This window comes from Ylistrum balloti, unplaced genomic scaffold (genome assembly GCF_031769215.1).
Source record: "Ylistrum balloti isolate Yb309-2 unplaced genomic scaffold, AGI_CSIRO_Ybal_v1 Utg370554, whole genome shotgun sequence".
Classification (NCBI taxonomy): domain Eukaryota; kingdom Metazoa; phylum Mollusca; class Bivalvia; order Pectinida; family Pectinidae; genus Ylistrum; species Ylistrum balloti.
Window position 1 is genome coordinate 806,632 of NW_026782349.1, and position 23,254 is coordinate 829,885.

General features: G+C 40.2%; 1 non-coding gene across 1 annotated transcript; it reads right to left on the minus strand.

Annotated features, from left to right (window-relative positions):
• Positions 1–511: 511 nt before the first annotated feature.
• On the minus strand, positions 512–584 carry Trnar-ucu (transfer RNA arginine (anticodon UCU)). Its single transcript has one exon. It is a non-coding gene; the product is annotated as a tRNA-Arg (tRNA).
• Positions 585–23,254: the final 22,670 nt, after the last annotated feature.

A 23,254-nucleotide genomic window follows, 5' to 3' on the forward strand; every position in this document is an offset into this window, starting at 1 on the left:
GGGGAAAACGGGAAAAAAACAAAGGCAAAAGGCAGAAAAGAGAAGCTTATTGTGAAACAAGGCGAGACAACAGAAACGAAGACCAGCCAGAATAAAGGACTGGGAGTTGCAAGGGGACCAGAACAGAGAGGTTGTGTTCTTGAACATCGTGGAAAAATCACTTCACTAGACAGGAGAGTGGTGAGGAGGCGACCGAAAGGAATACCCTGAAGTATGCAGACAATAAAGTTGTGTGCAGGGACAATGGACAAGGTATGTTGCCGTTTCCAATCAAGGTCGGCTGCTAAGATTCTCATAGAAAGGAAGGTTGAGGAAGGATAGATAGACAGCAACAGAACGAACGACGTATGCTGGTATCATCACAAACGACTAGCTAATGAAAGTATGTAATTGCATTTAGCAAAAACAGTGCACATTAATTTTTATCAGAAATGGATTTATTGTAATCATTCTTTCCTGTTTTTCTCCGTTGTCTATTAATTTTACATTTGAGGGAAGAATTAGTAAAAGACATCCCCGGCGGGATTCGAACCCGCGACCTCTGGATTAGAAGTCCAGCGCGCTATCCGCTGCGCTACGGGGACTATATATATATCGAACCAACACAGATTATCGCTCGATATAACTCTCATTTTATGTTGGTTTTTGTTTTTTGTTTTATTTTGAAAGTTTATTAAGTCATATTAGGAGAACTTTTGCTGAATATTAAGCTTTCTGATTAACGTTCATATCAATCTGTTCTTTTGTCTTTGTGAAGTATAGACAATAATCCTGGCTGTTGTTCAACGAGACATACTCCTCCATATGATAAAAAGCTACAAACGTACATGACTGCAGGTGACTGAACTTCTAGGTGTGCTTTAGAAACAGTCTTTCTTTATTCCAGCAAAAACTGGTCTTATCAATCACAGCCTGTTTACCTGACATCTCAAGAGTCCTGGAATGGGTTTAAACGCGGCTAATTGGTCACTTTTGGTCAAACAAAAGTTTACTCCACATTCTCGCCATACGTCAAATTGTCACTTCGAGTTAATCTAACGTTTATTTTTAAAACCGAATGAATTTCAAAAGGGAATTAATCCTAGGTAAACAATTATGCTCTGTCATGTCTATTTCTCCGGGTAATGTACCTCGAGGGTCCTTAGCTGGGCGCGCCGAATGGGGTGTAGGGGCACTTCATATCATCAAGGTGCTTAAAGTAGAATCGTGAATGATTGTTGGGATGTTAAGACTGGTAAAATAGAGATAGAGTACAGGTAAATACAGGTACAATACAGGTAAATAGAGTTGAACAAGACAAACTTTAGACTTATGTACCATCAAAAGAGCACGCTTCCATTAACGAAAACTTGAATATTACTAATGCTTCCTAATGTGGATATTACATGATGAAGTGGACATGAACGGGTGTGTTTGTTTCTACAAGTATCACTCTCTCCTCCAATCAACACCACAACGTAGAAACCAACCTGTCAGATAAAAATGTCAAAAGCATTAGAGATCAAAACACAGTATACGTGTGATCTGTTTTTCTTAGGTACAGAGAATTTCCGATGATCGCCAAAAATCATCATTTCAGTAAACAACCAGCCCAGTTACACTTGCTGTTTTTTTCAAATTCTTTTCAGTTTAGATATCCATGTGTCATGTTTAATACTCCTTCACCACTTCCCGTTCATACACCGAACCACGTCCTGTATTGTTACCCTGAATCACGTCCTGTATAGTTACCCTGAACCACGTCCTGTGTAGTTACCCTGAACCACGTCCTGTGTAGTTACCCTGAATCACGTCCTGTATACTTACCCTGAACCACGTCCTGTATAATTACCCTTAACCACGTCCGGTGTAGTTACCCTGAACCACGTCCTGTATAGTTACCCTGAACCACGTCCTGTATAGTTACCCTGAACCTCGTCCTGTATAGTTACCCTGAACCACGTCCTGTATAGTTACCCTGAACCACGTCCTGTATAGTTACCCTGAACCTCGTCCTGTATTGTTACCCTGAACCACGTCCTGTATAGTTACCCTTAACCACGTCCTGTATATTTACCCTGAACCTTGTCCTGTATAGTCATCCTGAACCACGTCCTGTATAGTTACCCTGAACCACGTCCTGTAAAGTTACCCTGAACCACGTCCTGTATAGTTACACTGAACCACGTCCTGTATAGTTACCCTGAACCACGTCCTGTATAGTTACCCTGAACAACGTCCTGTATTTACCCTTAACCACGTCCGGTGTAGTTACCCAGAACCACGTCCTGTATAGTTACCCTGAACCACGTCCTGTATAGTTACCCTGAACCACATCCTGTATAATTACCCTGAACCATATCCTGTATAGTTACCCTGAACCACCACCTGTATAGTTACCCTGAACCACATCCTGTATAATTACCCTGAACCATGTCCTGTACAGTTACCATGAACCACCCCTCTTTCGTTACTCCTGACCATCTTCTTCCAGATCAGTTTTTCTTGAACAACTTCCTTTTTTCACCGTTTTTTTCGGCTAGACTACTGGTCAAACTGTTTCTCCTTAAGTTACTCATTGTCTGTTTCCTGTTTTCATTTTTAAACTCTAGACATTTCTTAAAAGTTGGAATTTTGGTATGTTAACAGATTAGTGACAGACGGTGCTGGGACGTGATACGTGAACATGTCGACTAGTGACGGTAGTTACAAGAAACATTTGGATCAAAGTAAACAATTCTTCATGTTTTAATCGTAACGCAAGGAAATTCTACATCGTCGTTGGCGTGTTTAGTCTGGCCATCGACCCCAGTCCACCACCCACCAGTCTGACGCCTTCCCTTGGGACACTACAACTGCAACGCTCAATATCTACCGAAGACCAACCATGATGAGTTTGTGTATCAAAATCATACGTCACTTCCGCTCTCAATACGTAAGGGTATTTAAGAGAAAAACTAAACATTTTACAATTTCCCAAAAATTAGTTTATGTACACGTATGACTCGTCAAACATCGAAAACATCTTATTAATAACTGTTTTTGTTCCTGCCTATGTAAGAGAGTTCAATAAAAAAAACCGTGGAAAACATGATCTTATCAGAGTGATCCTCAAATTACAATATGGAGATCTTAATACAATACCGTGAAACTCAAATTACAATATGGAGATCTTAATACAATACCGTGAAACTCAAATTACAATATGGAGATCCTTATACATTACCGTGAAACTCAAATTACAATATGGAGATCCTAATACAATACCGTGAAACTCAAATTACAATATGGAGATCCTTATACATTACCGTGAAACTCAAATTACAATATGGAGATCCTTATACAATACAATTATCCTCAAATTACAATATTGGGATCCTTATACAATACCGTGATCCTCAAATTACAATATTGGGATCCTTATACAATATCGTGATCCGCGCATTACATTAACTAAAAAACCTTCACAATACAGGAAATCTGATGTTGCATTTCTGAGAAACTCGCGTTACAATAAAAGGTTATGAGGTAGAAACAATAAATATGTGATTACCAAACAGCAAACCCTTTTCTTAATAAAAAAAAGCCACACATAATTTCCAAATTCGATGGTTTATTACCCAGCTAAATGTTTCTTTAATTGGCCAGTTCAATAGTTTCCTGTAGACGTGTTCAGGCTTTGTGTATTTTTACATTTGTATTTGTACACAACAGGGTTCCAGATATCTTATAAGAAAAGAAATAAGAATTATACGCTGAATATGTAGGTGTAGCAAAAGGCTGCCTATCAAAAAATAAATACGATTTCCCGGCGATTTTTTTCCACGATTACTAGGTGTTAATGAACGCGGGCGGTAGGAGAAGTTTGTAAACAAAATAGCTTCTGATAAATTTATCACCAATTAAAACAACATGGACGCCTTCCCTGTCAGGAATCTGTCAGAATTTCCCATGATTCCCAAGTGGCAGCCATTTTATCTAGATACTCTTGTCACCCTCTTTCGCGAGTCTGTGCGAGTTTTCTTAAGCCATCCAAAATAACCAATGCTTTGTAACAAAACCTTAAGTAAATAAACTTGCGCAGGGTTGGTGATTTTTCGTAGAGCAGGTGACCATCTGTCTCACTCATCAAAGTCTGTTTGTAGAGGAAACATCGCCAATGTGATATAATCAGAGGCAATCAAGTTTGAATATTAATTTCAACCAATCAGCTGTCGGATTTAATTAAAGCACGTGCAGCGCGTGACAGTTCGACTTCGTGGGGGACAAAATAAACATCTGACTAGTTTTTCATTAAAGTTGAGAAAAAATCCTCATCTCTGGATGTTGAATATTTTCATAACATCGCGAAATACCATAAAGTAACAAGAAAGGCGATTCTCGATCCGTGGAGCTTGCCAGTCGGTTCTGTTGTGATAACACTGGTATCGAAAATGATTAATGGTTTTACAGGCTTAATTAAAAAAGTTTTTTTGTGATTTATTGCAACATTTAACACGTTATTATAAACGATTGTGTAATACCTGACAGGCTCTGTCATTTGTCGTCATCATTCACAGAAAAAAAATCAGGACCACCTATTTGCCCACATTTAGTTATTCCTTTTTTTCTCTGTTTTTTAATAAGTTTGTTTGGAACGTCTTTTCATTCCGTTGATCACCTGTAATTGGAGTTAATTATGTACAGAATCGTTTTAATAACGCATTTGCGGTTTTTAAGGGGGGGGGGGGTATTATTCGTCCACTTTACTTCGGCGTGTATAATCTTCAAGGACACATGCATTCAACTTTTGATTTTCCTTTATATTGTAAATAAATGTATTTATCCTTTCTCAGAAAATATCGATGGTTTTTGTTGGTCGGATTTTTATTTCAAAGTCCTGAAATCAAATTTATAAAATAGCTTGAGCCATTAGACTGAGTTTTACACATACCTGGTATAAGTGTGCCATGCTTTACTTTTAAAATAACACCCGGACCTTTTTCTGTTGTAGCCCTATACCAATCACGTGCATGCAAGACCGCCAGCCATCTCGCATGTACTCTTGTTTTATAACAGGCTAGATTGCTTATCAGGGAGGTCCCGTCTGTATGTTGTGTGAAATGTTACCTTAATTTTTTTTCTCTCTTTCCTTTTCTTTTTGCGTTTTGGGCATAACGAGTTTTAAACAGAGCATGCAAACTTTCGTTGTTTTTACATTGTGCGATTAACTAAAATTGTTTAGTTTCACTGCTTAAACAAAAACGTCTTAAAGTTCCAAGCTGTGTACCAAAGAAGTGTGACCTTTACCTTCGCCACACATTAAAGTCAGAATGACAAGTTCATCATGGCGATTAAAAGAACAACGCTGATTCGTGTATGCCAAACAAACATTTAGATGATCACGATTATAACAGAAATCGTTTCGCAAGAGTAATGATTGCGGATACACCCAGTTTTCTGGCTAAGACTTATAAATGTGAAAATATTTGGACAAAGAAAATACAAAAAGACACAAACTGGAAGATATTTCATTGACACATCTTGATGAAAGATTAAAGATACCGATCAGTACCAAACGCCAAAAGTGATAAACCATGATTATAAAACAGTATGGCAAGTCGGACCAAACGTCAGATAGCCTCTTTGTGACGTTCACGTGCCTCACTTTCGTCTGTAGCCTCTTTGTGGTGTTCACGGACCTCACTTTCGTCTGTAGCCTGTTATCGATGTTCAATGTCCAGCTGATGTTCCTTATTGCCGCCAATAGCTCCCTGTTTACTATCAATATCTTCATTTCTCCAGAAGTTCGCATTAGCTTACCGTCTCCGCATGTATGTCTCCAGGTCCTTATTTGTTTTCTCATTAAACACGTATTCTAGCATCGCTGTCGTCTAAAGCGTTCCATTAACAAGACGTTTTTCTGAAGCCTCGTACTGGAACATAATGTCCTCGCTTCTATTTGGAGTCTCGTATTTGTTTGCAGATCGATGAGACCTTAAGGTTTCCCACATGCCCATTTCTCTAGCGACTGCGAGGTCCTAACGGTGATACCGGACTAATTATAGACCTTTGAGAGGATTAAGACGGCAATGCATGAACATTCTCAAAACCAAGCATGTTGATTAATTGATCCATGATCCTGTTTCCCGCCCTGAAATTCGATTTTATTCCGACAATCGTAATTATGGGATTCGAAACGACACAAGGTTCGCTGAACATTTCTCCGATTTTCTTTATTTCACAAATCTGGTTATACATTTTCAATCCATCTTGCTTATTTTACAAACTTGGAGGAGAATAAGACATTCGATTACGTCTACATGACCAGAATGGCGATAAAAAAAACCGTGAACCTTGTTCCCGAACAACATCAGACTTAAACCTCTATAAGATCTCAGAAAATAACAGTGTGGCTCTGGTCCTTTCGTCAACACTTACATGTTCTTGTTATAGTGTTTACACCCAAAATTACTTTTTACGACGTCATGACAGTAAACCTGTACGCATCAAATAATTGTAAATAATTTCCAGTGCCTTAAGTTGCCGAGTCCAGTGTCATCGCCTATGATGGAGTCTGAAATGTCGTAGTGTTAGATGATATATGGACACTTTATACTCGTATGAAAACCTTTTCTCTGTAAACTGTTGATTTTATCGGCTGTCTTAACTTTTCTACACGAGCAAAATGAATGTATATAACAAGAATGTACCTTATCATCCAGGCTCTGTAATCTGGAGAATCTATATGTGTGTGTTCGTTAAAGCTTTTGGGTGGAAAAGAAATTGCATTTTCACTTCACTTCCAAAATTATTCTTCCGCACGAATTCCATTTCATTTTTAAATCCTGGGCGTTGTCATTCCAAAGCTGTCAGGAGAATGGAAATTTCGATGAACTATTTTTTGAGAGAAGTCTTTTCAAGAAAATCCATATATTTCATCAAATTATGGAGGACTATATATTTTCACAAAAAACTGGGTTGACATTAAGAAATAGTTTGGAATGGTTTTTAATTAAACCGAGTTTTACTTCTTGTCGTAGAACAGTAATCCATTACATGGTTACGAGAAGTACATATCGAACCTATAATCAGCTGTATTAACCCTACAGAGTACGTCCAGTATACCTATAGGACAGAACACAACTTACTGACAGAAATGATACAAATACTGCTTCCATGGCAACAGTTATCAAATACTAATTCAGTGCTAGTATCTTAACAGTATATATTACACATTGACCCTATTGCTGTACACATGTAAACCCGAGTATTTGTAACATCTACCAAATTTAACCCAGAGTGCACAACTTCAGCATTGATCGAGAATAAGAAGTGTGAAGGAATGTAAATTTTATTCTATTATTGACTCTTCCATTTAACTAAAATCTGGACAATATCGATTAAAGTATTCAAATCATTGACGAATGCGCATGAACGTGATTCTTAGCACTGGTTCTGGTGGTCATGGGGACGTGGAAAATCATTACGGTCAGTGAGCAGGCATAGTCAGTGTTTTTATAACGGTTTGCAGACTTTTATAGGAACACGGTCGGTAAGTAAGGCATGAACTTTATATTTTTTACGATGGGTTTCGGCAACATCTTCAAAAAGGCGGTCAAGGAGAGGGGTATGATCAGTTTTTATGGTGAGTTTAGGTAACATATTCAAGAAGACGTTCAAGGAGAAGGCCATGGCCAGTTTTCACGATGACTTTCGGCAATATATTACGGAAGGCGGTCAAGGAGCGAGGCCTTTTTATGGCTTGATTGGTATCTTTTAGGAATATGGTGCGAAGCATCGTTTGTTTTAACGATTTTTTAGAACGATCTCAGGAAACATGACAACAAGGACTGCTCCTGGGCACCCAAACTTACCACGAAATCAGACATGGCAACAAGGACCGATCCTGGGAGCCCAAACTTACCACGAAATCAGACATGGCAACAAGGACTGCTCCTGGAAGCCCAATCTTACCACGAAATTATCTAATAAGTTAATTAACTGACTTTAGACATCCGACATTTGATATAGATAAATGGGTTAAACGATATACGATGGACATGGCGTTTCGGATGTAGGGTGAGGCAAGATATAGGACCATGCCATTGACATATGACAAATGGCAAGGAATCCCATGTTACTCTTGTCGATCTGTCCTAACGTGTCTGTGTCCTTGGGAAAGACGTTTTACTGTAATTGGCATGTGACGGGCCTCCTGTGTGTTGTTCAGTCAGATAGGTACCAGCTTCTACAAGGAGACCCAACCTCAAAATGCCATTGGCTATTCACGGGGCAATAAGCTCGGCGAAATAATCGAAATGATAGAGTGCATTGATTGAACTTGTAGGTGTATATGACGAAGTGTGAGCCCTCTTGTTGTATATGACGAAGTGTATAAGCCCTCTTGTTGTATATGACGAAGTGTGTGAGCCCTCTTGTTCTATATGACAAAGTGTGAGCCCTCTTGTTGTATATGACGAAGTGTATAAGCCCTCTTGTTGTATATGACGAAGTGTGTGAGCCCTCTTGTTGTGTATGACGAAGTGTGTGAGCTCTCTTGTTCTATATGACGAAGTGTGTAAGCACTCTTGTTGTATATGACGAAGTGTGTGAGCCCTCTTGTTCTATATGACGAAGTGTGTGAGCCCTCTTGTTGTATATGACGAAGTGTGTGAGCCCTCTTGTTCTGTATGACGAAGTGTGTAAGACTCTTGTTGTATATGACGAAGTGTGTGAGCCCTCTTATTGTATATGACGAAGTGTGTGAGCCCTCTTGTTGTATATGACGAAGTGTGTGAGCTCTCTTGTTCTATATGACGAAGTGTGTGAGCCCTCTTGTTCTGTATGACGAAGTGTGTGAGCCCTCTTGTTGTATATGACGAAGTGTGTGAGCCCTCTTGTTGTATATGACGCAGTATGTAAGCCCTCTTATTCTCTTGTTTTAAATTGTCAATGCTCTTTAAGAACATAACCCCAATTCATCCTAAAGATTTTAATTACATTAGTACTTGTGCTTTACATGAAACATGACGTCACACTTAATTTTGTATCAATAAATCTGTTTTAGTGTAAATACAGATGTACAAATAATAAAACAGCAACCGTGGTCCAATCTCGTGCATTTTGTGTTTCATCGTCGACACCTTATATTTAGATCTTTGTCAATCCAAGTAGGCAACGCGATGTTAAAACGAGAGAACACGGTTAACAAGTAGAAACTATTTACCATTTCGATTTTGAATATCAATGGTTTGTTGATTTGATAGCCGAAATGTTTACAGACGATAAGGAAAAGTTGATTTTTTCACGTTGATGTAAAATCTACAATAAAAATCTAATACTATACTATTGAGGAATTACATAACTTTGTATTGATCTACAACTCGATGCTATTTTGGTAACTACGTGGAGTCTTTTGAACCGCGTGTTCTCCACTCACACGAGTTTTACTAACAATATCATTCTCATCAACAATGCCATTTGGTGAAGTACATAGTTTCCTTTCCTAGAAATATATCCATCGGAAATGTCTGCACTCGATTTGTCTGCTAATTATTATAAATGGTCCCTCCAGACTCCAAAACGTTTTTTCCAATCAACATTTTGATTCCAGAAGGAATAGCAATCATCGTTGTTTCCAACTACGTTTATATATAGCTATCGCCATTTCATTAACCATATAACAGAGTATATTCTTGCAGACAGACAACTTAATGAGCCCGAGGAAATATGTTAGAGGATAGCGTTGGACTCGGATAGGGCAAAGAGACGTTGTGACGTTAGCAATGATAACAATGGTGCTGTTGATTTAATGAGGGTGTTGGTTGGTATTGTAACTAGTAATAATGACGTTGGTTTGCTGGAAATGTTTTAATGATAAGTTTAGTGGCATATCTAATGATGATGACGTCAGTGCGGGTCACGTTTTAATGATGAGTTTAATGGAATGACTGGTGGGGGTGACGTTGGTGTGGGTAACGTGTTAATAATTAGTTTAATAGAATGATAAGAAGGGGTGACATTGGTGCTGGTAACTCTGGTGATGATAACTTTGGTGCTGGTGACTCTGGTGATGATATCTGTGGTGCTGGTGACTCTGGTGACTCTGGTGATGATAACTTTGGTGCTGGTGACTCTGGTGATGATAACTTTGGTGCTGGTGACTCTGGTGATGATATCTGTGGTGCTGGTGACTCTGGTGATGATAACTTTGGTGCTGGTGACTCTGGTGATGATAACTTTGGTGCTGGTGACTCTGGTGATGATAACTTTGGTGCTGGTGACTCTGGTGATGATAACTTTGGTGCTGGTGACTCTGGTGATGATGCTGGTCTGTGATGATAACTTTGGTGCTGGTGACTCTGGTGATGATAACTTTGGTGCTGGTGACTCTGGTGATGATATCTGTGGTGCTGGTGACTCTGGTGATGATAACTTTGGTGCTGGTGACTCTGGTGATGATAACTTTGGTGCTGGTGACTCTGGTGATGATAACTTTGGTGCTGGTGACTCTGGTGATGATATCTGTGGTGCTGGTGACTCTGGTGATGATATCTGTGGTGCTGGTGACTCTGGTGATGATAACTTTGGTGCTGGTGACTCTGGTGATGATAACTGTGGTGCTGGTGACTCTGGTGATGATAACTTTGGTGCTGGTGACTCTGGTGATGATATCTGTGGTGCTGGTGACTCTGGTGATGATATCTGTGGTGATTCGGATGATGGTACCTTTGTTGTTCTGACAGTGATACTTTCAGTAGTAGTGATTGTGTTTATCCCTCAGAGATATGGCAATTTCAATTCTAACCGAAAACAGCATGCTGTAGCCGTGTACTCTTCTTGGTCGATTCGATGTTTAGTTATCTGTGTGCACAGTTCGGCGACACCTTGGATTACAAGTTTCACGTTACATGTACCTGTTCACAGATTTCTAATGTTTTGGTTGTAAGCCCTAGATTTGTCCGTGTATACTGTTCACAGGTGACGCTATATCACAAAGGACTTATCGACATTCTTGATATCATTCTTTATATATGTTTCAAATTTAAATTTGTTAACAACCTGGTATACCAACTCACAACCTTGTATACCAACCATTCTGTACACACTAACAACAATTATATCCTTACTCACACCTTTCTTAACCCCCTCACAACCTTCTTTACACACTAACAACATTCTACACCCACTCACAACCTTCCATACCCCCTCACAACCTTCTTTACCCATTTATAACTTTCGGTATCATCTTACAACCTTCTACATCCACTCACAGCCTTCTACATCCACTCACAGCCTTCTTTACCTACTCACAGCCTTCTACACCCACTCACATCCTTCTTTACCCACTCACCACCTTCTAATCCCACTCACAGCCTTCTACACCCACTCACAGCCTTCTTTACCCACCCACAGCCTTTTTTACCCACTCACAGCCTTCTTTACCCACTCAACTCACAAACCGTCTACACCCACTCACAGCCTTCTACACCCACTCACAGCCTTCTACACACACTACCCACTCACTCACAACCTTTACACCCACTCACATACCCACTCACAACCTTCTACCCACCACACTCACAACCTTCTCACAGCCTTTCAGCCTTCTTTACCCACTCACATTCTTATACAACCACTCACAGCCTTTTTTACCCACCCACAACTTTCCATACCCACTCACAGCCTTCTACACCCACTCACAGCCTTCTTTACCTACTCACAGCCTTCTTTACATCCTTCTTTACCCACCCACAGCCTTTTTTACCCACTCACAGCCCTCTTTACCCACTGACAGCTTTCTTTACCCATTGACAGCCTTTTTTACCCACTAACAACCTTCTACACCCACTCACAACCTTCCATACCCACTCACAACCTTCTACACCCACTCACAGCCTTCTACACCCACTCACATCCTTCTACACCCACCCACAGCCTTTTTTACCCACTCACATCCTTCTATACCCACCCAAAGCCTTCCATAACCACTCACAATCTTCTTTACCCAATCACAACCTTCTACACCCACTCACAACCTTCCATAACCACTCACAGCCTTCTTTGCCAACTCACAACCTTCTTTACCCACTCACAGCCTTCTTTACCCACTAACAAACTTCTACACCCACTTACAACATTCTACACCCACTCACAACCTTCCATACCCACTCACAACCTTCAACACCCACTCACAGCCTTCTTTACCCACTCACAACCTTCTTTGCCAACTCACAACCTTCTACACCCACTCCCAACCTTCCATACCCACTCACAGCCTTCTACACCAACTCAGAGCCTTCTTTACCCGATCACAATCCTTCTTTACCCACTGACAGCCGTCTTTACCCACTCACATCCTTCTTTACCCACTAACAACTTTCTACATCCACGCACAGCCTTCCATACCCACTCACAACCTTCTTTACCCACTCACAGCCTTCTTTGCCACCTCACAACCTTCCATACCCACTCACAACCTTCTTTGCCAACTCACAACTTTCTACACCCACTCACAACCTTCCATACCCACTCATAACCTTCTACACCCACTCACAACCTTCTTAGCCTTCTTTACCCACTCACAGCCTTCTTCACCTAATCACAACCCTCCATACCCACTCACAGCCTTCTTTACACACTAACAACCTTCTACACCCACTTATAACATTCTACACCCACTCACAACCTTCCATACCCACTCACAGCCTTCTTTACCCTCTCACAGCCTTCGTTACCCACTCACAACCTTCTTTGCCAACTCACAACCTTCTACACCCACTCACAACCTTCCATACCCACTCACAGCCTTCTTTACACACTAACAACCTTCTACACCCACTTACAACATTATACACACACTCACAACCTTCCATACCCACTCACAGCCTTCTTTACCCTCTCACAGCCTTCGTTACCTACTCACAACCTTCTTTGCCAACTCACAACCTTCTACACCCACACACAACCCTCCATACCCACTCACATCCTCCTACACCAACTCAGAGCCTTCTTTACCCACTAACAATCCTTCCATACCCACTCACAGCCTTCTTTGCCAACTCACAACCTTCTTTACCCACTCACAGCCTTCTTTGCCACCTCACAACCTTCCATACCCACTCACAACCTTCTTTGCCAACTCACAACTTTCTACACCCACTCACAACCTTCCATACCCACTCATAACCTTCTACACCCACTCACAACCTTCTTAGCCTTCTTTACCCACTCACAGACTTCTTTACCCACTCACAACTTCCATACCCACTCACAACCTTCTTTACCCACTCACAACCTTCTTTACCCACTAACAAACTTCTACACCCACTTACAACATTCTACACCCACTCACAACCTTCCATACCCACTCACAACCTTCTTTGCCAACTCACAACCTTCTACACACACTCCCAACCTTCCATACCCACTCACAGCCTTCTACACCAACTCAGAGCCTTCTTTACCCGATCACAATCCTTCTTTACCCACTGACAGCCTTCTTTACCCACTCACATCCTTCTTTACCCACTAACAACCTTCTACATCCACGCACAGCCTTCCATACCCACTCACAGCCTTCTTTGCCAACTCACAACCTTCTTTACCCACTCACAGCCTTCTTTGCCACCTCACAACCTTCCATACCCACTCACAACCTTCTTTGCCAACTCACAACTTTCTACACCCACGCACAACCTTCCATACCCACTCACAACCTTCTACACCCACTCACAACCTTCTTAACCTTCTTTACCCACTCACAGCCTTCTTCACCTAATCACAACCTTCCATACCCACTCACAGCCTTCTTTACACACTAACAACCTTCTACACCCACTTATAACATTCTACACCCACTCTCAACCTTCCATACCCACTCACAGCCTTCTTTACCCTCTCACAGCCTTCTTTACCCACTCACAGCCTTCTTTACCCACTCACAGCCTCCTAAACCAACTCAGAGCCTTCTTTACCCACTGACAGCCTTCTTTACCCACTCACATCCTTCTTTACCTACTCACAACCTTCTACACCCACGCACAATCTTCCATACCCACTCACAACCTTCTTTACCCGCTCACAGCCTTCCATACCCACTCACAGCCTTCTTTGCCAACTCACAACCTTCTTTACCCACTCACAGCCTTCTTTGCCAACTCACAACCTTCCATACCCACTCACAACCTTCTTTGCCAACTCACAACCTTCTACACCCACTCACAACCTTCCATACCCACTCACAACCTTCTACACCCACTCACAACCTTCTTAGCCTTCTTTACCCACTAACAACCTTCTACACCCACTCACAACTTTCCATACCCACCCACAACCTTCTACACCCACTCACAGCCTTTTTTACCCACTAACAGCCTCCTTTACCCACTCACATCCTTCTATACCCACCCACAGCCTTCTTTACCCACTCACATCCTTCTGTACCCACACACAACCTTCTTTACCCAATCACAACCTTCTTTACCCACTCACAACCTTCTTTACCCACTCATAACCTTCTTTACCCACTCACAACCTTCTTTACCCACCCACAGCCTTCTTTACCCACTCACATCCTTCTATACCCACCCACAGCCTTCTTTACCCACTCACATCCTTCTGTACCCACACACAACCTTCTTTACCCGTTCACAGACTTCTTTACCCACTCACAACCTTCCATACCCACTCACAACCTTCTTTACCCACTCACAACCTTCTTTACCCAATCACAACCTTCTTTACCCACTCACAGCCTTCTTTACCAAATCACAGCCTTCTTTACCCAATCACAACCTTCTTTACCCACTCACAACCTTCTTTACCCACTCACAACCTTCTTTACCCACTCACAACCTTCTTTACCCACTCACAGCCTTCTTTACCAAATCACAGCCTTCTTTACCAAATCACAGCCTTCTTTACCAAATCACAGCCTTCCATACCCACTCACAACCTTCTTTACCCACTCACAGCCTTCTTTACCCACTCACAACCTTCTTTACCCAATCACAACCTTCCATACCCACTCACATCCTTCCATACCCACTCATAACCTTCTTTACCCACTCACAACCTTCTTTACCCACTCACAACCTTCTTTACCCAATCACAACCTTCTTTACCAAATCACAGCCTTCTTTACCCACTCACAACCTTCTTTACCCACTCACAACCTTCTTTACCCACTCACATCCTTCTATACCCACTCACATCCTTCCTTCTATATCCATTCATCAAACTGAGTTATGCAACACTGCTAATCCTAAAATTAACATCTACCGTACCTATTAATACTATATAAGCTTGTAAGAGTTTAATATTATCTGTTGACATTTCAAAACTATATGTTACATTTGATTATCAAAATACAAATTATCATTTTATTATACCTGCACACGAAGAAAAACATAGTCACATAATCATTATGTTTATTCAACACCCTTTACTTGTGTGTGGTGCCGTAAATTACAAGTTAAAGAAACTTTCGATGTTCGTTCATCACATTTAAATATAAGACTCTAGGTTAACACCTCTGTATCATCGTCTCTAATATTAACAGCTGTAAAACAAGTATTGTTCAAACGTTTATATGTTACTAGCATTTCGAAATATCTGCTATTTCTTGAAGATACTAAGTACGTATTATAGCATAAAGGATGGTCGGAGGGACTTCAATTAATACGGCAAACTCACTTCAACAAAATGGTTAAACTCGACAATGACGATCGATACCAGGGGCAATTCGTACAGTTAGAATTCGTTACATTATCATGCCCTCCTAATGTTTATAGAAGATCTTACTCAAAATTACACCAACGTCTTAAGGTTGACAAGTTCTTTAATTAGCAGGTAGTAGTATCTTCCGTCATTGTGCTAAAAGAAAATGCATCTTTCAAAAATTAATGTTTAAAACAATGTCAATGAGTCCATTTGAAATCGTTAAATAGCATTACTGCGGAGAGGTTTAATTCATATCCGTAAAAGTTTCAATTAAAGTGTAGTTATATTACCATCAAGGGTTCTTTATGACGGAGAACTAGTTGAATAACGGAGAAACCAATTAGAAAAAGTAAAGGAGAGAACGAAAAAAGACGAATCCATATAATTTTCTTCTGAATGAATAACAGATAAACTAATTCTGTAGGCATGTTAACATCCTGAAGTCCTTGATTTCGGTGTAGCCATCTTTAATTCATTCTACACAAGGGGAACTCTCCTCTTTTATCTTCATTTGTTTCAATTAGATCACGTGATAAATGAAGTGTATTATTAGATTTACTTGTCAATTCCTCTTGGTATCCGAATGTTTTGTGAGAGAAAAATAAGATCAGGCGAAGTATTTTTTGTCAACGCTTAGTCGATCGATGACGATACTGAAGTCCTACGAAAAGACATTTGTCAGAGACCCGCACTGTAACGCACTCTCGCGAGATCCAAGATGGCTGTGTAGCGTGACAAAACCTGACATAAAACTGAATATGTCACGAGTCTTAGAGGGAAATAAAATAGTTATATAAGGCATTATTACCAAAGGGTCATATAAACCATAAATAAACAGGGGATATATCAGTACATATACAATTATACCCTTTCCTGTGGGAATTGTCTACAAAACGCGGTATGGTATGGTACAAAGGATATTCTACTCGTGTATAAAATTCTATTATTGCGCTATTACACGAAGGACTTTAATGCTTTTTGTTTTGTATATAGAAGTGCTGCCAACTTCAGAGAAAAATCAGATTCAAAAGAAACCAGTATATTTTATTTAAAAATTGATATTTGTTATTCGTGAAACAAAGTCTATTTCTTTTATTTTGTTTCCACAGCACAAAAATCGAGTATAAACAAAGAAATGTTTACTCTGAAGAAAAAAATTAAAAAGGTCATTCATAATAAGCTACGTCATTTACACAGCCAGTATCAAATATTTATTCCAGTTGGTATAAACATTTAAATCGGAAAGTGTTTGTAGGTGCGGTGAATTCTACAGATACATGTAACAATGTTACTGAAGGCCTCAACAAAGACCCGTAACAAGGTTACTGGGGGCCTCCACAGAGACCTGTAACAATGTTACTGGGGGCCTCCATAGTGATCTGTAACAATGTTACTGGGGGCCTCCACAGAGATCTGTAACAATGTTACTGGGGGCCTCCACAGAGACCTGTAACAATGTTACTGGGGCCTCCACAGAGATCTGTAACAATGTTACTGGGGGCCTCCACAGAAACCTGTAACAATGTTACTGGGGGCCTCCACAAAGACATGTAACAATGTTTCTGGTGGTCTCTACAGACACATTTAAAACTTTTCTTGGGACCTCCACAGACACTTGTATGGGGCTTGTATGGAATACTAGTACATTCGCCAACCTTAGAAATGTCGCCACTTTTCGGCCAAATACTGATCAATTTTTACATCTCTGGTACCGAAATGGATACAAATAGATCACCTACCAGGAAAACACGACTTACATGCAAGAGACTAAATTTACACATCACTGTGAATGCGAAACAAAACCGGTGAATTTCTCAATGTCAGCCTTCCGCTGAAATTCAAGTCAAATAAAGCTGGTTTTAATTGAAAACGCCATTAGCGTGTATTTGATACACTTTGAGGTGACGTTTTCAGTTACATATATATGCGTAAACAAATTCCAAATCGTTTGTAAAGTTTCCAATTAAATGAATCTCAAAAAACGTATTTCTTTTCTTTAAGGACTTCATTCAAATCAGCTGCCATTGTTGTTGGTATTTCTCAAAATGGGAGTGGAAGCCTTTTCTGTTTTTAAAATGATGTATTTGATTGGTCAATAAATAGATCCTGTAGATACATTGTTACAGGCCTCTGTTGTGACCTCTAGCTACCATCAACACTACAACCTTGTGAAGCAAAGATTAGATAACAAACCATGAATTTTCCACGGAGTTCTCTAAAGCCTGGTCATTTTTTATCTTTATCACAGTAAGATATATAAACATACATATTGTCTTGGAATCGGTCTTTACAACTACTTGATATCTCAGATTGATGTACCAGACCGAAGCTGTATCAGCAGATTTTGGCTGTAGATGGAACACGACGATACGAAACTGTGACGATCAAAGCTCGGTCAAAAGGTTATTTTACACTGCCAAACTGTACCATCCGTTGATTGGAGTTCCGAAGTGTATTTACATGTCTAAAATAATCATGTATCGAAGTGATGGAACCAGCCTGTTAATTACAGTCGTAGTTTCGTATTCAAAACGTGGTCATTTTCTCCCGAATTTAAAAGCAAAACCGAAACCATCAATCGGCGGGTACAGGAGGTTTGGGTGTAAAACATGGCCCTGGAATCTACGTGTCGTGCTTCCAATCCTCCAAATATTCCCCTCTCCCTCTCTCTCTACACATTCCTCCCCCTCCCAAGAGGGTTCATTGGCTCCTGTCGCATCCAACAAACGCCCGAATATGTTCTACAACTGCTGAGAACATCAGCTGATTTTCAGGCACCTGTCGCTGTAGGTCTGTAAATCCTGATGGAATTCTCACGGAACAGAAATAGAAGACTGACAATGAAGACTTCAATACTACAACATCACGGAGTTTACTGTTAACATATCACATATACCGAATCTATCAATACCAAACGTGCTTTATACGAGTTCAACGATTTAATGCTCTGACACAAAATGACGGAAATACCATCTTGCTCTGTCATCAGGAGAACAGCTACAAACAATCAACTGGGTCGTCCAGAAGCTTGATCAGCCTTAGGATATCTTAACTATTTAGCAACTGTAGAAACATTCACTGGATCTCGACTTACATCGAGTTTCCTTGTGTTAATGTTGCAGTAATGGCAGGACTGCGTCTGTGTTATTCTGTAGTTATTCCGTAACTACAAGTCGACAGTGAACCTGACTTTGTAATAAATGTTGACCTTGATTCCTATTTCAGGCATCAACGCAGTAAAATATCGTGAGGAAACATCGCCAGCATATTACCGTCCTCGTCTAGTCCATTTCGTCAGGGTTTAATGAAATATTGATATTGGAAGGCATGTTACACAAGTTAATTTTGATTTTGATTGAAGGAAATTAAGCACGTCTTTTCTATAGAGGATATGAGAATTAAAAAAGAGTTAAATGTGTGCAAAATCCAACTAATGCCTTATATGGGCATAATGACATAAACTGTATATATATGTATGCATTTTCTTATCTGTTTATAGCTTCAAGGCTGCGAATATCGTAACCAAACAAAGAAGCCTTTGAAGATGAAGGTCGCTTGCAGTCTAGTAAAAAATGATAATGTGGACACGCAAAGGCAGGTAACAAGGAATAATTCACACGCAACGACAAGCAACGAGGAATAATCTACACGCACAAATATCGCTCAGAGTAACTCTAACAACATATTTGCTTTTTTCTGTGTTTTTGGTCAAGATATTTCAAAATTAACAGTTTTGAAGCATTACTAATAATGCAGAAATTAAGACAACTGACCAGAAGTCTCTGACCCAGAGTACCCAACCGTTCGTACTTTGATAACATTTAACATTTTCACATAAGATTTGATGTACATCGAGAGCATCTCTTTCCAAAAATTCCATTGAGAAATCCACAGCATTTTTATAAGAAGTGAGAAAATAACCGGAAACAAACGCAGTTTAAACTCCGGTAACAAGTTTGAAAAAAGAGCGGAATTCGTTTCACTTTGTTATATTTATTTGTTCCGTTTAATGAATAGTTCCGTATTTTGTATCAATCGAAAGCAGCCATATGCCATATTGTAAAAATAGGTCAACGTGTTTGTATGGTGAGTCAGGACATTGTCACGTGAAAAATAATTCATTACGGCACCTGGTATATTTTTTGATTGAAGTAATTTATACGGATCCACGTAAACCTAAGCTTTGAGTTTACACAGTGATTCCAAGGTTGAGCAAAGTTATTCTTGAGGAGGGTCAAAGAAATTACGTGGATGATTCGGTGGTTGTAGTCTCATAATAGTAATGTATTTATGGTATATTATTGTAGACGCTACATTACGTATACTGCAGCATTAAGATGTAGAGTCTAAATACAGCCAATCTATAATCATCATCAGAAAACAGTTTTCATTACCATGACTTTGTCAATCCTGGTGGATAACTGAAACACAGATACACGAAGAAACAGATTTAGCGGATGTTAGCCAAGATTTTAATGATATTCGAAGAATTGTCTGGTGTCTTGTTGCTTTTATTCAACAAAGACGGTTTTCAAGCACTTAAACACTTCTCAATTTCCTAACAAGCCTTAAAATGGCTAGAAAAGGCTGAGACTGGACAGGGTTACTTCCCTTCCTTGATACAATATGTTACCTTCACCTTTCGGATACCGGAAGCAGTATTCCATTTGAAGAACAGGAAGTACTGCATTGACCGTGATGAAACAACAGTTTTGGAACACTTACAAATATATCTTGGTTTTCTGAAAAATTAATAGTTTTAATTTAATTTGAAGTTTAAGATAATGGGGCAGAACTCTTTTATATGTTTCGTTGATGCATGTAAGGAACATTGAAATATGCCTAAGCGGTTTTGGTAAAATTAAATTAACTTAAATATTAAAAAATCAATAGGAAAGCTCATAAGTCAGCTGATTCGAAGCTCTTTTCAAGTTTAGATTTTTTCATATTAAGTGAAAGGATGTGCATAATAAATAAGCAACTGTTAGTTTGAATGTGTGGTCCTGTATTAATTAGCGTCAGAGACTGGAATTCTCCGCGTGTCTTATATCAGTCACTCAACACTTCTCACTAATATCCGGGGGATAGGCAAGTGTGGGGTCAGTGTAGACCCCCCCGAGACCACCCTGACCACACTAACATGCACAAGGTGTATAAAACACCTGTTCAAGCATATCGTGGGTATAAACTTACCTGTATAACGTCAAAAAGGCTGAAAACGAAACAGACCTATTGTCATGGATACCCGCACGCCCTTTTCTGCCACGCAATATTTGTGTTTGATTTATCACCACAAGTTACAGGTGCACCCCCATCTCAGTAGGATTACCACAGAGTCTGTTATTCAATATCGTATATCGCTTTACATCTTCTACCCGGGCCAGTCGATTCTTGTTTCGGGGTTAGTCCATCCGTAATTATATCTAACTCTATCCTCTTGTCGATATTTTAACAGTTACCAAACACAAGTACGATCTAACGTGGGACTGGAAAGTAAAAGTCTAGCAACACCAGACACGGCCCAAAGTATGTTGGTGTACCTTAAACCAATTGTCTTCATTAGGTTAACAACAGCCTGATATATAGAACCCCACCAATGTGTATCATGATTCTCTGTAAAACAGGAATTAACTGTTAAAGAACCGGAGATTTTACAATATAGACACAACCTAGACACATCGGATACATTATAATACCGTACCGGCCACTTTTTTGTCTTGCAATGTGTTCCCAGATAACTTTGTTAGTATTTACATATTCCACACCTCTCCATATTGATCTGATCTCATATTACACTATTTCATATTAAATTATTCCATCTTTTAAGCTAGAATATGTTAACAGCACATCCCAGCATCCGAGACATCACCTTTTACAACGGAACTATTGAGGAACAACACCATAGGGAAAAGACACAGACCAATTGCCCAGATTTAAGTCTTGTCACTTCTACAACGGAAGTTCGTAATCAGGACGGTAATCAGAAGTATAATGCGAGTTCACGTAACAGGATCATACGGGAACAGGTCCATAGCCGTACACGTGGGACAAGGAAAACATACTGATACGGGGAATCTGAGTCACCAGCGATCCGTACTCGTACACGTGGGACAAGGAAAACATACTGATACGGGGAATCTGAGTCACCAGCGATCCGTACTCGTACACGTGGGACAAGGAAAACATACTGATACGGGAATCAGAGTTGCCAACGATCCGTACTCGTACACGTGGGACAAGGAAAACATACTGATACGGGGAATCAGAGTTGCCAGCGATCCGTACTCGTACACGCGAGACAAGGAAAACATACTGATACGGGGAATCAGAGTTACCAGCGATCCGTACACGTACACGTGGGACAAGGAAAACATACTGATACGGGGAATCTGAGTCACCAGCGATCCGTACTCGTACACGTGGGACAAGGAAAACATACTGATACGGGGAATCAGAGTTGCCAACGATCCGTACTCGTACACGTGGGACAAGGAAAACATACTGATACGGGGAATCAGAGTTGCCAGCGATCCGTACTCGTACACGTGGGACAAGGAAAACATACTGATACGGGGAATCTGAGTCACCTGCGATCCGTACTCGTACACGCGAGACAAGGAAAACATACTGATACGGGGAATCAGAGTTGCCATCGATCCGTACACGTACACGTGGGACAAGGAAAACATACTGATAAGGGGAATCAGAGTTACCAGCGATCCGTACTCGTACACGTGGGACAAGGAAAACATACTGATACGGGGAATCTGAGTCACCACCGGTCCGTACACGTGGGACAAGGAAAACATACTGATACGGGGAATCTGAGTCAACACCGGTCCGTACACGTGGGACAAGGAAAACATATTCATACGGGGAATCTGAGTTCACCAGCGATCCGTACACGTGGGACAAGAAAAACATATTCATACGGGGAATCTGAGTTCACCAGCCACCGTACATATTTGACTAGCTCTACATTTGTGGACAGAACTATCCACGCTGAATGTATGGGTACACGAGCTCTAGATCTGCCTGCAAACTCCGCATAGTATAAAGCGTTTCTTGTTCGATCAGTTCATGCACAATTCTTTTCAAATTAAATTCGATTACCAAATCAAACAAATAAATTTGTAAATAAAGTAGCCAGGCCAGGGGGCTATTTTGAGTATTAGCTTTGTATCTTTACGTCTGTATGTTTAGCGCTATATGTTTTTATTCCAAGTTTTGTCATTTATAAAACCATAAAACAGCCGAGTGTTTATACATACATACTCTCTATATGTGATGTTTTCTTATGCAGATTACGAAGCTATTTTACAAAAGCGATTCGATACCAACAGTTTTGGTCAAAAGAAACAACCGTCGCCGTTTTTATCTCCACAATAATGACGTCATTATAGTTAAGTTCTGAGTGTCGTTTATTGTACCGTGAACTACACTGGTATTTTTGGTTTGTTTATATAACGGAAATGTCTTAAAAACATTAATTATATCTTTTCTGAATATTTAAACGGACAACTTTCGCTCTACTCCAGCCTTTTACGGTTACTGTAGGGATGTAACTTTA